The sequence below is a fragment of the Manis javanica genome, chromosome 3, assembly GCF_040802235.1.
Source record: "Manis javanica isolate MJ-LG chromosome 3, MJ_LKY, whole genome shotgun sequence".
NCBI classification, from domain to species: Eukaryota; Metazoa; Chordata; class Mammalia; order Pholidota; family Manidae; genus Manis; species Manis javanica.
Genome location: NC_133158.1, coordinates 150,411,528 through 150,425,191, shown reverse-complemented (window position 1 = coordinate 150,425,191; position 13,664 = coordinate 150,411,528). Strand labels below are relative to the sequence as shown.

The 13,664-nt window shown below is 33.3% G+C and overlaps 1 long non-coding RNA gene across 1 annotated transcript in view; it reads left to right on the top strand.

Annotated features, from left to right (window-relative positions):
• LOC140848209 (uncharacterized) overlaps positions 1 to 10,220 on the top strand; it is a 65,423-nt gene extending 55,203 nt beyond the window's left edge. Inside the window, exons 2-3 of the long non-coding RNA XR_012128774.1 lie at positions 9,170 to 9,252; positions 9,818 to 10,220. This is a non-coding gene — a long non-coding RNA (uncharacterized lncRNA). The remainder of the gene's footprint in view (positions 1 to 9,169; positions 9,253 to 9,817) is intronic.
• Positions 10,221 to 13,664: the final 3,444 nt, after the last annotated feature.

Sequence of the window (13,664 nt, the reverse complement as noted above, 5' to 3'; positions counted from 1 at the left end):
AATTCCATATCTGGGTACAGTATGTAATATAATTTATAATAATAATAATAAATATGATATATTAATTATAATTATAAAATTCAGAGGGAAAACCTAAAAAAATTCTCATTGTAATGTAAGCAACTTAAATGACCACTGTAGGAGTAACTAAATTACAGCACATCAAAATAGTAAAATATTTGGCAGCTTTTGAAGATAAGAAATATGAAATCTATATATATCAACAGAGAGTATCTATATGCTAAGAAAAGCAGAGGTCAAAGCTGTGACCACATTGAGAAGGCAATGATGTGAATATAAAGGTCACTTATTGCCCAAATCTTGAGTGTTTATGGAGAGATGAGAACAGTTTTATTTTCTAAGTTGTTATGGCTCTAAGAGAGCTATTTCTTTCATTTGGGTTGTTAGTGATGCTAGACTGTTGATTAAAACAGCACAAAGTCAATTAAAACAGCATACACCCCTTCAAGGTAAAAGAAGAGAAACTGGTGCTTTCTGAATCACACTGAAGAGGAAAATTGTTAAAGAAATGACGTAAGTGTTAAATCCAGCTATAGTGGGGGCACTGGGGACAGATGTCAGGAGCCTGAGCTTAGGTCTCAGCTGCACCATTGTGATCTTGGACTAGTCTCCCGGGACCTCAGTTGATCAGTTTGAAAAATAAGACAGTTTGATAAGATCTCCCTGAAGGGATATCTATAGGTATTTAAGTGAGTATTTTCTCTTTTATGTTTGTGTTTAGGCTTCCACAAACCTCTTTTGGTGGAATCAGCATATTTTTTCTTCTTGTAGGAAAGTACAATGACTAGAAAAAAAGTGTCTCATGTAGTCAAATGATAGTGATCCTTGAATCTTGAGGACATCATCTAGCAAAAGTGACATCCTAACAGAAGGAGTGAATGTAGTTATTAAGAGATTCAAGACAACTTGCAGACACACTTGACTATCTGGCAGACAAATAGATGCATGTGCTGTATTAATTATAAAAACACTCTGCAAATGACCAAAACATATTAGGTTGGGTATGTTTACTAATTCTCATTCTTTCATGAAGCAAAGGCACTTATACCAAAATTAGATGTATTCTGGAACAACTGGATTAGTGCATCTCAAAACTGTTCAACATATACCAAAACAACGCACCTTTCACCACCAAGAAAATTAAGCTTAATTAGGACATATATTCACTGCTTGAGTCAAATTGTCAATTTTAACAATGCTCTCAAAGCTGACAGCATTACCACCTGTATCATTTTTAGTTATATGCAATTTATAGTTAAAATTTTGTCCTCCTTATTCTTTCAAATATATGATAACTGGTTTGATTCACTTTTGTATTGCCTGAATATATACAAATAAAATATATTTCATAATTCATAAATAGGTGTATACATATGTATATATGGCACATACATGTACATATGTGTCCATGTTTTATAATACCTTAGATAAGATCAGTTTTAAGGGAATTAAAGAGGTTAGGAACAGAATATTTAAAGAGCAGCTTTATCAAACTTCCATTTTCTGTCATATTCATCTTAAATGAAGTCAAAGTTGATCACTATCTTTAGTTTAATAAATTTGGATGAAACATAACCATACTTTAAAGCATCTCCCAACTGAAAGGTGAAAGGCAAAATGTCTTTTCATCAATTTTAAGAACAGAATGTGCTGGAGAACAATTCTTGGATTAGCATGATTACAGTCTTTCATTACAAGTCAGAGTTGATTAATCTCTCCTAAAATTCCACATTAACCTGAAACATTTACAAAATCACCGTTTGTAAATGGAACCCTAATGAACCTACTCAATGTCCATTCTGTAAAATCTTTTTAAGTACAATTTGACAACATTATATTTAGATACTACTTTGTAATTCTACATTGAAGTACTTGGAAAAAAATTGGTGCTTTCTTTTTTATAAGGAAAATGGTTTAAATGTTTTCAGTCTACTTAAGATTATCAATTAAAAATTTTAATTATACTTTGTTTTAATTAAAACCTATAAAAAAGCTTTCTATAATTTATATTATTAGTTGTGTATATAATTATATAATCAGTTGTGATGCATTTATTCTTTCAGCAAGTATTTATTGAACATCAGCTATGTATCAGCACATACTTTAAATCACTCATTTACAAATTAATCTTATTCCTATGTATTTACACAACAACTGATTTTTAATTGAGATACAATACTATAAATTAGACCTTTTAAAGTATACAATTCAGTGGGTCTTGATATAGTTTCAAGATTGTACAACAATTTCCAGTAGTTCTAGAATATTATTACCCTGAAAATAAATTCTGAATCCATTAGTTGTCACTCCCTATTTCCCTAATTTCCTACTTTCTGGCAATCAATATTTATTTTACATCTGTATGGATTTTCCTATTTTGGACATTTCATATAAATCTATACAATATGTAGTATTTTGTGTCTGCCTTCTTTCACTCAACATGTTTTCATGGGTCATTCACATTGTAGCATATGCCCATAAATTATTCCTTTCTATGGCTGAATAATAATGCTATAGATAATACCACATTTTGTTTATCCATTCATCAGTTATGGACATTCTGAATTGTTTTCACTTTTTTGGCTATTGTGAATAATGCTGTTATGAACATTCATGTTTGAGTTTTTATGTGAACATATATTATAATTCTGTTGGGTATGTACCTAGATGTGGAATTGCTGGGACATATTCTATGTGTAATTCTGGGTAATTCTATGTGTAACTGAGGAACTACTTGACTGTTTTCCAAAGCAGCTGTGCCATTTTACTTTCCTGTTACTGAAGTATGAAGGTTCCGATTTCCCTGCATCCTCAGTAACACTTAGTGTTGCCCATCTTTTTTATTATAGTCATCCTAGTGGTTGCAAAGTAGTACCTCATTTTGGTTTTGATTTATATTTCCCTAATGGCTAAAGATGGTGAGCATCTTTTCATGTGCTTATTAACCATTTGTATCACTTCTTTGTAGAAGTAGCTATTCAAATCCTCTGCACATTTTTAAATTGGATTATTAATTTTTTATTATTGAGTTGCAAGCATTCCTTACGTATTTTAAATACTAGACCATTATCACATGTACAATTTGCAACTATTTTCTCCTACTCTATGGGTAGACTTTTCATGTTCTTGATAGCGTTGTTTGAAACATAGTATGTTAAATTTTGGTTAAGTTCAGTTTTTTAAAATTTTATTGACTATTTTTTTACTCCTATGTTTCCTTTTAAGAGATTAATAATTGTAGCTCTTATATTTAGTTGTTTGATGTATTTTGAGTTAATTTTTGTATATGATGTTAGGAGCATGGCTTCATTGTTTTGCATATGGATATCCAGTTGTTCCAGCACCATTTGTTGAAAAAAACATTCTTTTCCCAATCAGATTGTTCCATCACTCTTGTCAAAACTCAATTGCCCATATATGTATGAGTCTATTTCTGGTCTCAATTCTATTCCATTGATCTAAATGTCTATCCTCATGCTAATACCACATAGTCTTGTGAGTAATACTTTGTAGAAAGTTTTGAAATTGGGAAGCGTGAGTCCTACAAATTTGCTGTATTTTTTCAAGATTATTTTAGCCACTCTTGAGTCCTTTGCAGTTCCATATGAATTTTCGAAAGAGCTTAACAATTTCTTCAAAACTGGCAGCTGGGATTTTCATAGGGATTGCATTGAATCAGTAGACCAATTAATGGATTCTTTTCATCTTAATAATATTAAGTATTCCAATCCAAGAACATGAGATAGCTTTCCATTTATTTAAGGCTTTTTTTTTAACTTCTTTCAGTGAAGTTTTGCAGTTTTCAGTGCACAAATCTGGCTGTTTTTTGTGAAATATACTCGCAAGCATTTTAATATTTTTGATGCTTTTATAAATGAAATTGTTTCCTTAATCCCATTTTTGGGTTATTCATTGCTAAAGTATAAAAATACAATTGACTTTTGTACATTGACCTTGTATCCTGCAATCTTGCTGAGTTCATTTATTAGCTCTAATAGCTTTTGTTGATGTTAGCATTTTCTGTAATGGAGATCACGTCCTCTTCAATTAGAGGTAGCTTTACTTCTTCCTCTCCAGTCTGTATATCTTTTATTTCTTTTTCTTGCCTATTTGTCCTGACTAGAACCTCCAGTCTAATGAATAAAAATGGTGAGAGTAGACATCCTTGTCCTGTTACTGATCTTATTTGGAAAGCTGTTTGTCTTTTACCACTAAGTGTGATGTTTGTCTAAGGTGCTCTTTAATAGGTTGAGAAAAGTTCTCTTCTATTTCTAATTTGGGTGTTTTTATCGTTAAGTGGTATACATGAGTTGCACGTTGGTGTAAGAGTTCTGTTATAATATGAAGAGTTCTGTGTTATGGTTATATAATATAAATATATAATTATGTTATTCTACTGGTTAATATTCACCAAAGGTTTGATAATAAACAGCAAACTGCTTAATACAAGGTTCTTCCAGCTCTGACTGAAGCCTGTCCATTTGCTTCAATTGCCACATCTCACCTTGTGATCCACTATCCAGTTATAAAGAAATCCTTACTGTTCCACAAAAAGGATCCTACTCTCTCCCTCATCTCTCTGGTTCTGCATAGCCTGTGACTTTGACAAAAATACAAACTTGTTTCTTTTTCCATAAAAATCCTATTTGTCCTTCAAGATCCAGCACATGCTTTCCCAGAGCAGGCTTATTTTATCTGCTTGTCTGTCTATAGAATCTCAACTGTACTCAAATAATATTTCCAACTGTTTAACTCCCACTAGACTAGACATTTTCTGAAGTGGCACTTCTTTTTATTTCCATTATCTGTTATGCTAGATGGCACAGAGTAGGCTCCCAAATTAAACAAATAATTCTTAGCATTAATATCATGAGAATTAACCTCTGGACTATGAGCAAGCTATAGCCCACTTACAGGAAAGACCAATTTTTTCTTCACCACTGACTGGCACATTAGTAGAGCAATTCGAACTTTTCGCATTTATGGATAACTTAGTGGGCTTTTGGCACACATCCAAACCACAACATTTGGATATATATTTGCAAAGATGTATCACAGTTTCAATTATTAAAACACAGTATTTTAAAAATTAAAATCAATGATAACAAATTAAAAACATCAATGAGAAGAGAGAAACCATGTGCAATCTTGCTGTGAGATATCTGTAGATCTTGATGACAGAGAGCTTGAACCAATAACCAAATTCCACATCACCATTACTATTTTACTTTTTAGATTAAAAAATCCTGTTACAGTGGCAACATATCAGAGAAAGCAGCACATGGTTGATGAATCTATGAGATGGCTCCAGATAGTTCGATCATAAGAAATTATTGTCAGATTACTCATCACGGTAATAGTACAGGCTGCTTTTCGGTACCATGTTAGAATGTAGGACACAAATATATCTTCTTAAAGAATGCATAAATTGGAAATGGTGGCATATAGATCTCTCATCCAATTTTCATGTTATATTGCAACAGAAGGTAAGATTTTAAAGTATACTTTCTGTGAAAAGTGAAGAGAATTATCACATGTGGTAAAGAATCAAATATTAATGATGGAATCATTTGGTTTTTTTTTTAAGAGACTCTAATGCATTTACCCAAGAGTAAAACTTGTGTTTCCTCTCTGAAGCAATGCTTCAGGTTGCCCACAATGACGATAGTGTGTGACAGTGGTTAAGGTTGGGGTCTGGAAACACATTGCCTACATTGGAATTCTGGCTCCACCACTTTGTCCTTTGTACCCATAGCATTTTATCTAACATCACTTTTAAAGTGGGGATGATTTTTACTTTAAAGGTAGGTTATGGGGACCCAGTGAGGTTAAAAATGTAATATGCTTAGGATAGCGCCTGGCACATAGTATGTGCTGAATGGCAAGGTGATTAAGCAGAGAGAAAATGGGGAAGAATTTAAACCTTTCCTCTCAGTCTCCTGTCTCCTGTCTGTGCTTCCAAAGCCTGCAACAAAGGAGCTGAGAACCTTGGGGGCCACTTATAATTCTGCCTTCCACAAGGCCCTAACATGTTGTTCGTATTTGCCATGTTTTAGCCATCTGGTCATTCATTGCCTTATTGTTAATGCATTTTTTTCCTTCTCTTAGTTGTGAGTCCCCTGTGGATAGGGATATCTTTTTCACAACTGAATCTCAGTAGAGCTTTAATAAATATTATTGAATTGAATAAGGACAGTAAAAAATGATACATATTCAAGTACAGAAGAATGCAGAGGAAGAAAAGGAGGCCTTTTAGAGGTAGAAATACTTGAGATGAACAACAATACAGTTACTTTTCCTTTAAGGTAATTTCCATTTCCTAAAGCTACATATTTGAAGTTTAAAAAAAATACTACATGAATATTCTATTTGTAAAAAAGTAATTCAAGCAATACATATAAAATATATGTATTTAAGCATATAAAATAGTGAAATTTCCTTTCACCAGACTCTCCAAATTCCAGCCTCCTTATCAAAAATAACTAATTTTCATGAATCATTGCGAATTTCACCCAAAATTTTTCTATTCATTTAATACATGTGTTTATGGGTGACATGGTGTGTTTAATTTATATAATATGGTTTCTTATTTTATACAATTTGGCTCAGTTTCTGTTGCAATCTTCTGTGTCCTGATTCTTTCACTAAAAAATACATCTTGAAGATCTTTCCATTATATAAACAATACAGCAATGAACATTCTATACATGAATTTTCATTCACACTGTAAACTATTTCTATCAAGTATTCTAAAATGGAATTTCTGGGTTTCAAGTTATGCACATTGGAAATAATGACAGAGTAGGAAGATTATTTTTGAATTTTGTGCTTAAAATTTTCTCTTGAAATGTATTTTAGAAACTTCTATCAATTTGTAGTAAAAATATCTAGGTAAATGTAAATTTTAAGTAACTAAGTATCTGCAGAGAATGACGGAGATTCCCATTAAATGAAGGTGAAAAGAGGGATTTGTTGGGGGTAAATTGGTATTTTTAATGTTATCTATCAACTTGTTTGCCCAGAAGGAGTTAATGTCCATGTGATTTTTTTAATTTTCCATAAAATGGAGGCTCTAAGGAAAAGATAGATGGGGATGGAAACAAAATAAAGAAACATTAGCAGGTTAAATTTATTTATAGCAAAGATAGTATTTACCTTAAACATGGGTGCATACATGAACCAAGAACCATGTGAAGTGTCCAGAATACAGAGTTGAGCTGACTTTTTGAAACTTACTATTTAGAAGAGAACAGAAAGATATTTTGGGTAAGATTTGAATGTCTAAGTTGGATTCCCCAGAAGCAGAGCCTGAGCTGGGGACTGAAGTGTCCTACATTCTCCCTACTACTCTGGGATCACCTATTGTATATGTGGTGTGGAATAGTTCTTGCTTCAGTATGTGCAGTCTATCTTTCAGTATCATGCAGGTTTTAAGCACATATAATGATACTACCCATTTCTGGGATCTATACCATTTTTACAAATACTTGTTAATTATCTTACATGTATCAACTTAGGGACCAGTTTTATTAGTCCAAAGAAAATTTCTGAGATTTATAGAAGGCAATTGAGTCATATCCCTTTTTTTTCATAGTGGCTGGTTAACACAGTGTTCCTTCAAGACAATAATCATTTTAAATAAAAGTTGAAATATAAGCCAGTGCTCAGTTTAAACTTCATTTTTTTTTCATTTCTGCTTTGTAAGCAAAATTATTTATTTTCTTTACCAAAATTTTCTCACAGTATGTATGGGTAGCATTTTTTTTAAGAACAGGGAATAGATCTATAATTTCTATAATACATTGTTTTGTTGAGGCTGGAATCCAACACTAAGGAAGAATTATGTTGCTCTCCTACTGAGAACCCAAGTTTTCAAAATGACTGGCAAAAATCTGTTTCCACTTGAAGAGTACCCCGTGGTGCACTATGAGACATTAGTATTCGCTGTGGTAGTCACTGCAGGAAAAAGAACTGTTAACTGTAACACATCTTACTTTTCCTGTAGAACAATGCAAAATTTAACTTTTGCATTCAAAGTAATTGGTAAAAATCCTCAAATGTGTGGGTTTTACTTTGTCTGAAAATTTCTTGGTAGTCTGCAGTCACTGGAGAACACAGTATAAACATAAAACAAATGACTTCAAGGAATGATACAAATTTGACTAATGCTACACAAGTTGGTGTCACCCACAGTCCGCATATATGAGAGCATGAGTAAGGGGTATGATGTGATTTCTTCCACTCCTAGTCAGAGCATAAAATTCAGGTCTCAGCCATAACCTCTTAACATCTGCAGATGTCAGGTCGTTGTTTTACAGTGACTCAGATGACACGATATGGTGATAAATCTATTTACAAGTGCATTTATTCCTTTTTCTTGCGGCATTCGAATTTTTGCCAATTCTTATCCAGTGTGTTTACAACTGTTGGTTGCTAGAATTTACTTATAGTTGCTTATTTACCACAGTAGAAAAACAGATCAAAGAAATTTGGTAAAAAAATAGGAAATTACTTTGTGATATGGGGGAAAAATGTGTAAATCTATTACTCTCATGCTCAAATCAAACAAACCTGAAGTATAAGGAGCCAGAATGCAAAGCTCAACAAAAACCATATCACTTTTTAACCTAAGGCATAAAATTGAGAGCATGTACCAGTGATTCGCAGAAGGCATTCTACACAGGGTTAGCAACTTGGCACATGACAATATCTTTCTGTTGACAAGTTGCATGTTGAGAAGGAAAGCGTATGCCTGATGAGCTTATCTGTGAACTTATGTCCTATCTTTTTTAAAAAAAAAATGCTTTCCAAGGAAAGCATTATTTTTTGTTTGGTATATCAGTGTTGCATACTTATTGTTTGTTTTTTTTTCGTCACAACATGAGCATTTTCTTCATTCTCCAAATTCTTTCTAGAGAATAAAGCCTTATAATCTGTATTTATCTCTTTATTTGATAATTGGACATAAACAATAGCACATTTCCTTTTTAATTATCATTTCTAGGAAGCTCTGTGCCTAGTTTTATACTTAACTCTGTGTTTTTTTACTTTTTCCTAGATTATGATGCAGTTGTTCTACATATGTTCTATTGATCTATCATTTTACTCTTATTCTATTGGCTATATTTCAGTCTGTATTTTATTGTAGGTAATATATTTTTTACTGGATCAACTAGAACTATGGAGCAAGAAAGAATATGGGCGATCAAGAGTGGGAGCTTAGAAATGCAGGTAAGCCTTTACTTGATTTCTTTAAGACAACTTTTTTGTCCTACAGATAGTAAAAAAAATCCTGATTTGAAATGTTGCCTATTGTAGCAAGAAGCAGGTGCTAGAAGAAATAGTTTGGTGTTCAAACACCCAAATAGGCAATTATTCCCTATGTAAGTGCATGCAAATACTTGAATTTCTGAGTCTCTGTTAAGTTGGCAATGAAACCAAATGTAATGTATTTAATCAAAAATGAAATGTGATAATATCTGTAACATGATTAAGACATATAGTCAGTGAAGGTTGAACATTACTTAGATTGACTCATTATGTGTTTGGTTTTTACTTCCTGGGACATAAATCATACACAGATACTAATGTCTATAAATCTGACCATGTCTAACTCATGTTTTAATTCATGTTCTGAATTTTAGGTTTAACAAAAATTTGGTAGATAAGTAAATGTGACACTTGTCTCTCTTCTTGTTACAATTTCAGCCTTCATTCCATCTCCTGTCTGCATTTAGTGTTGAGCTTTCTTCTATAAGCCATCACCCAACCTTTGCTGTTCATTTTGCTTCCCCAGATTAATTTCTATGGCCAAGAGGAAATAACACCCTTTGCTACCAGGTGGAAGTTTCTGCACAGTCCTCTGCCTTGCTTTGGTTAGGTCAGTATTGGTGATCTCTGCTTACGTCTCTTCCCTGGCAAAAGTAAGTACAATTGTTGACTTAGCCTTGAGCTGACCACAATCTTTTCCCTATTAACCCAGCCCAACACATGTTCTTGTTAGCTTCTATGGAGAACTCTTTCCACTTTTTCCTGTAATTTTAGTTTCCTCCAGCATCATTGGAATTGTTTTCAAGTTATTAAATTGTTTTTAAGAAAGCAAAATGTGTGTGTGTGTGTGTATATAAACACACAATAAAGTAAAACTTCCCACAATTCTTGGAAGATACCAACATTTCTGGGTGATTCCACAGTTCTATAGCAACCTTTTTTTTAAATTTTTGGTATTTATGGTCAGTTGTTATCATACATAAAGGATAAAATAAAATAAATCTTTAAAGCATGTTTGACACTAGGAGTAGGCAGAGTATATATTTATTTCTTAACAATTTTGAGTTTATGGTACTTTCTAAAAAAAACATTTTTCATCTTTAATTACTTCACTTTTTGCACATAACTGGATAAATCTGTAAAACAATCTGATTGCACGTTACTGAGATCATGCAAATAATACTCCCTAAAGCAGTCTCAAGGTTTATAGACATTGAACCACTGATACAATTTTATTTGGTGGAGATGACTGACTCCCAATTCATTTCCCCCAACAATATCTCACTAGGTAATAATGTAATGGCTCTTTCTGAAGGACAACTTTCCCCAGAAACATCTGGAAGACATTTATCAGGAAGGCTTTAAATAAATTGGTCATTATTGTAAGATAAATGTTAGCCGAAATAAGTAGGCAAAGAGAGGCAACAAAGGGCCAGGTAGTTTATTTGAATGCAAATTCCCGGGTGATGTTCTGCGGTCTGGCTATCACACGCTGGGGAAGTCATGCTCAGCAGGGCAGGCAGAGAGTTTTTAAAAAAGGTAGGGGGAGACAGAGCCTAGATTTACAGCAGTGTGAGGATTGGCTAGCTTAAGGCACATTTTTCAGGTTGGGAGGGGGCATCAGCCAGGGACTTTGGCACGTCATCAGTGTGATGTGCTCACCCCTCCCCTCAAGGCCTTCAACCTTACATTCTAGCCTTTTGGTCATAATGAGCGATGACTTGATCTGGCTACTTTTGGCTGACAAGGGGCATCGTGGGGGGGGAGGGTTTCGTAGCACATAGTTCTATTGCTCTGATTGCAAATATCTTGCCTTGCTTTCTCTAGAGGCTCTTACTTTATTCTGTCTAAGCTTATGGTCTCTGCCTCATTTTTTCTTCTACAGATAGAGACTCTAGCTGCTGCCAGGGAAAAAGGGTGACGACCGCTCCAGCTGCTTCATGATAAGAAGGGGCGCAGTAAAGGGTGCAGCTAGTTTTTTATCACTGGTCAGTTGAGAGGGCCTCGGAAGGTTGGCGCTTCTATTCTGGAAGGACAAACTTGATGAGATTAAGAATGCATGGCTGAATATGAAAACTAGAAATATGAAGAGTCTAATTGAGAATCATAGCTAGGCATCATGGGGAAACTAAAATTCTCAATCGAGTTTACATCTCAATCACTAGTATTAGGATTTAGTATAGATAAGACTGCATTATTGAAACAATACTTTTCTCTAAAATCACCCTCATTTTTATTAGAAGTAGCCAGATTAAGAAAATAATTAACAGTTGGCTTGATTATTTGCATAAGTGCAGCAAGAAGAGCAATTGATTACATAGGCTCTTTTAAATGTGCTTTGCTGGAACTTTTTGTAAGGAATTTCAGATTGAACTTTTAAAGGCCTCTTGAGGCCAGACAGCCAAGCCAGACTTGCCATTAGGTTTTTCCTGCAGTACCTGTAGATTTGGGTGAATTCTTCTCTTCTTGAGGTCTCCAAGACATTCTGAGGTTCCTGCTCTTGCCAGGAAGTGACCTTCTTTACTCACCTGGTAAGGCTGCTGGGAACTCTGTAAGCAAGGTCCCAGACCAGTTCTTCAAAGGGGCTTTGTTGGCTTTATAAAGTCAATCTTAGTTTTTTAAAGTTGTCTGTTCATATCTGAGTTTACACACGTGTCTCTCAGGTATGATGTTCCAGTTAAAGCTTTGATAATATAACTAGTGTTTCTAATTGGTCTTCTTACAAGGAAAGCAGATTCTTATTGAACTTGTGCAAATAAATATACTGCCATGAAATATAAAAATAGTCACTGAGAGTTTTTTTTTAAAATTCTGGAGGCATCATGTAGAGAAAAAGATAAAGTTTCAATTCTGCTTATAAAGGCAGTCACTTACTAAACTGTTGTCAGCTCAAGAGAAAAAGCTTAAAATACTTTATCAGCAACATTTGAAACAAAAAGCTACAAAATCATCTTCTTTAGTTTACTTAATCTTATGTAACATACTTGTTCTGCTGAAATCTAGTTCTTTACTAGCTTAAGAGTAATAAAACAGTGACTATAAATAATAAAAAACTTACAAATGACAATGATTAAAGATCTGATGAGAGTTTACTGTAAGACAGTTGGCATAAGGAAATTCCGATATTTCTGTAACAAAAAACATTCAGTAACAAAGTTTAGCATTATTCTTTTTGACAGTGCTTTCTAGGTAATTAAACAGGCAAAATACTTTCTCCAATGAGAAAAAGTTCCTCTGACATGTTCCAGGGGCCCTCTGGAAAATATCAGAGTTAACTAGAGGTAAAAGTACCTTTTTGAATTTGATTTTGGGAAGCTGTTAAGTTTTAAGGCACTTGCTTAAGTAGGATGATAGGTTGCCATGAAGCAATACTTATCTATTTAACCAGAATGACAACAAAATACTTCAAAGGCAAATAAAGAAGGTTAACAGTTGTTAGCAAACTTTAGCTTTTAGTCCTTTTAATATTAAGATCTCATTTTCTTAAATACTCCGACAAATCATTGAGACTTTAAGCATGAGAAACCGCTTTGATAAAACAATTAGAGAACTTTTTGCAATTTTTCAATATTAAGAGCAGACTAACAGTTAAGAAAACTTTGTATTTTTAACTGAAAACAAAATTCTAATTTTGCTGTGTACTTTATACTGAGACTCATTTGCTTTAATTTTATATAGCATGACCATATTAAATTCTTCTACAAACTTTCTACAACTTTTTTACATTTAGATTTCTCTCTCTAAATAAACAGCTGTACTTTAGAACAAAGTTACTTTTTTTTTTATCAAAAGACACATTCTTTAGCATGCAGAAATGTTTTCCTTATTACTTCAAGTAGTTTTAATTAGAACTTTAAACTATTAGGTACCTTAATTTTTAGTGAACTCTGAGAAATAGGCTATTATAAACTGTTTCACTAGCATTCTTTGGATTGACAAATTTATGAACATTTTATAATTTCTGTTAACTATGAGCTTTACAACACAATCTCACTAAGCACAAAGAATGTCTTTTTAACTCAGCAAAATTTTAAGATTTTAGGTTACTATAAAGATTTCTAGGCTATAGATAGGTATACACACTCTAACACGCAATTAGAAAGGTGTTCACTTGCCACACTTATTTAGTTCACTTATTCGTAACAACTATGCTAGATTACTTACAAGACCTTTACTGAATATTAGACAAAGCCAAGCCTTTAAGCATTTTATTCTTAAAAGGTTTAGCAGATAACATCAATTTAAATGACCTTAGGTAAACTTAGGCAGCTGATAACTACAAGGACATGCTTGCTTCAGCCAAACCTAAATTAGCATTAATGCTTAACATCTTTTATCAGATTTTTCTGGAAGTTTTAGAATGCCTAATTTTC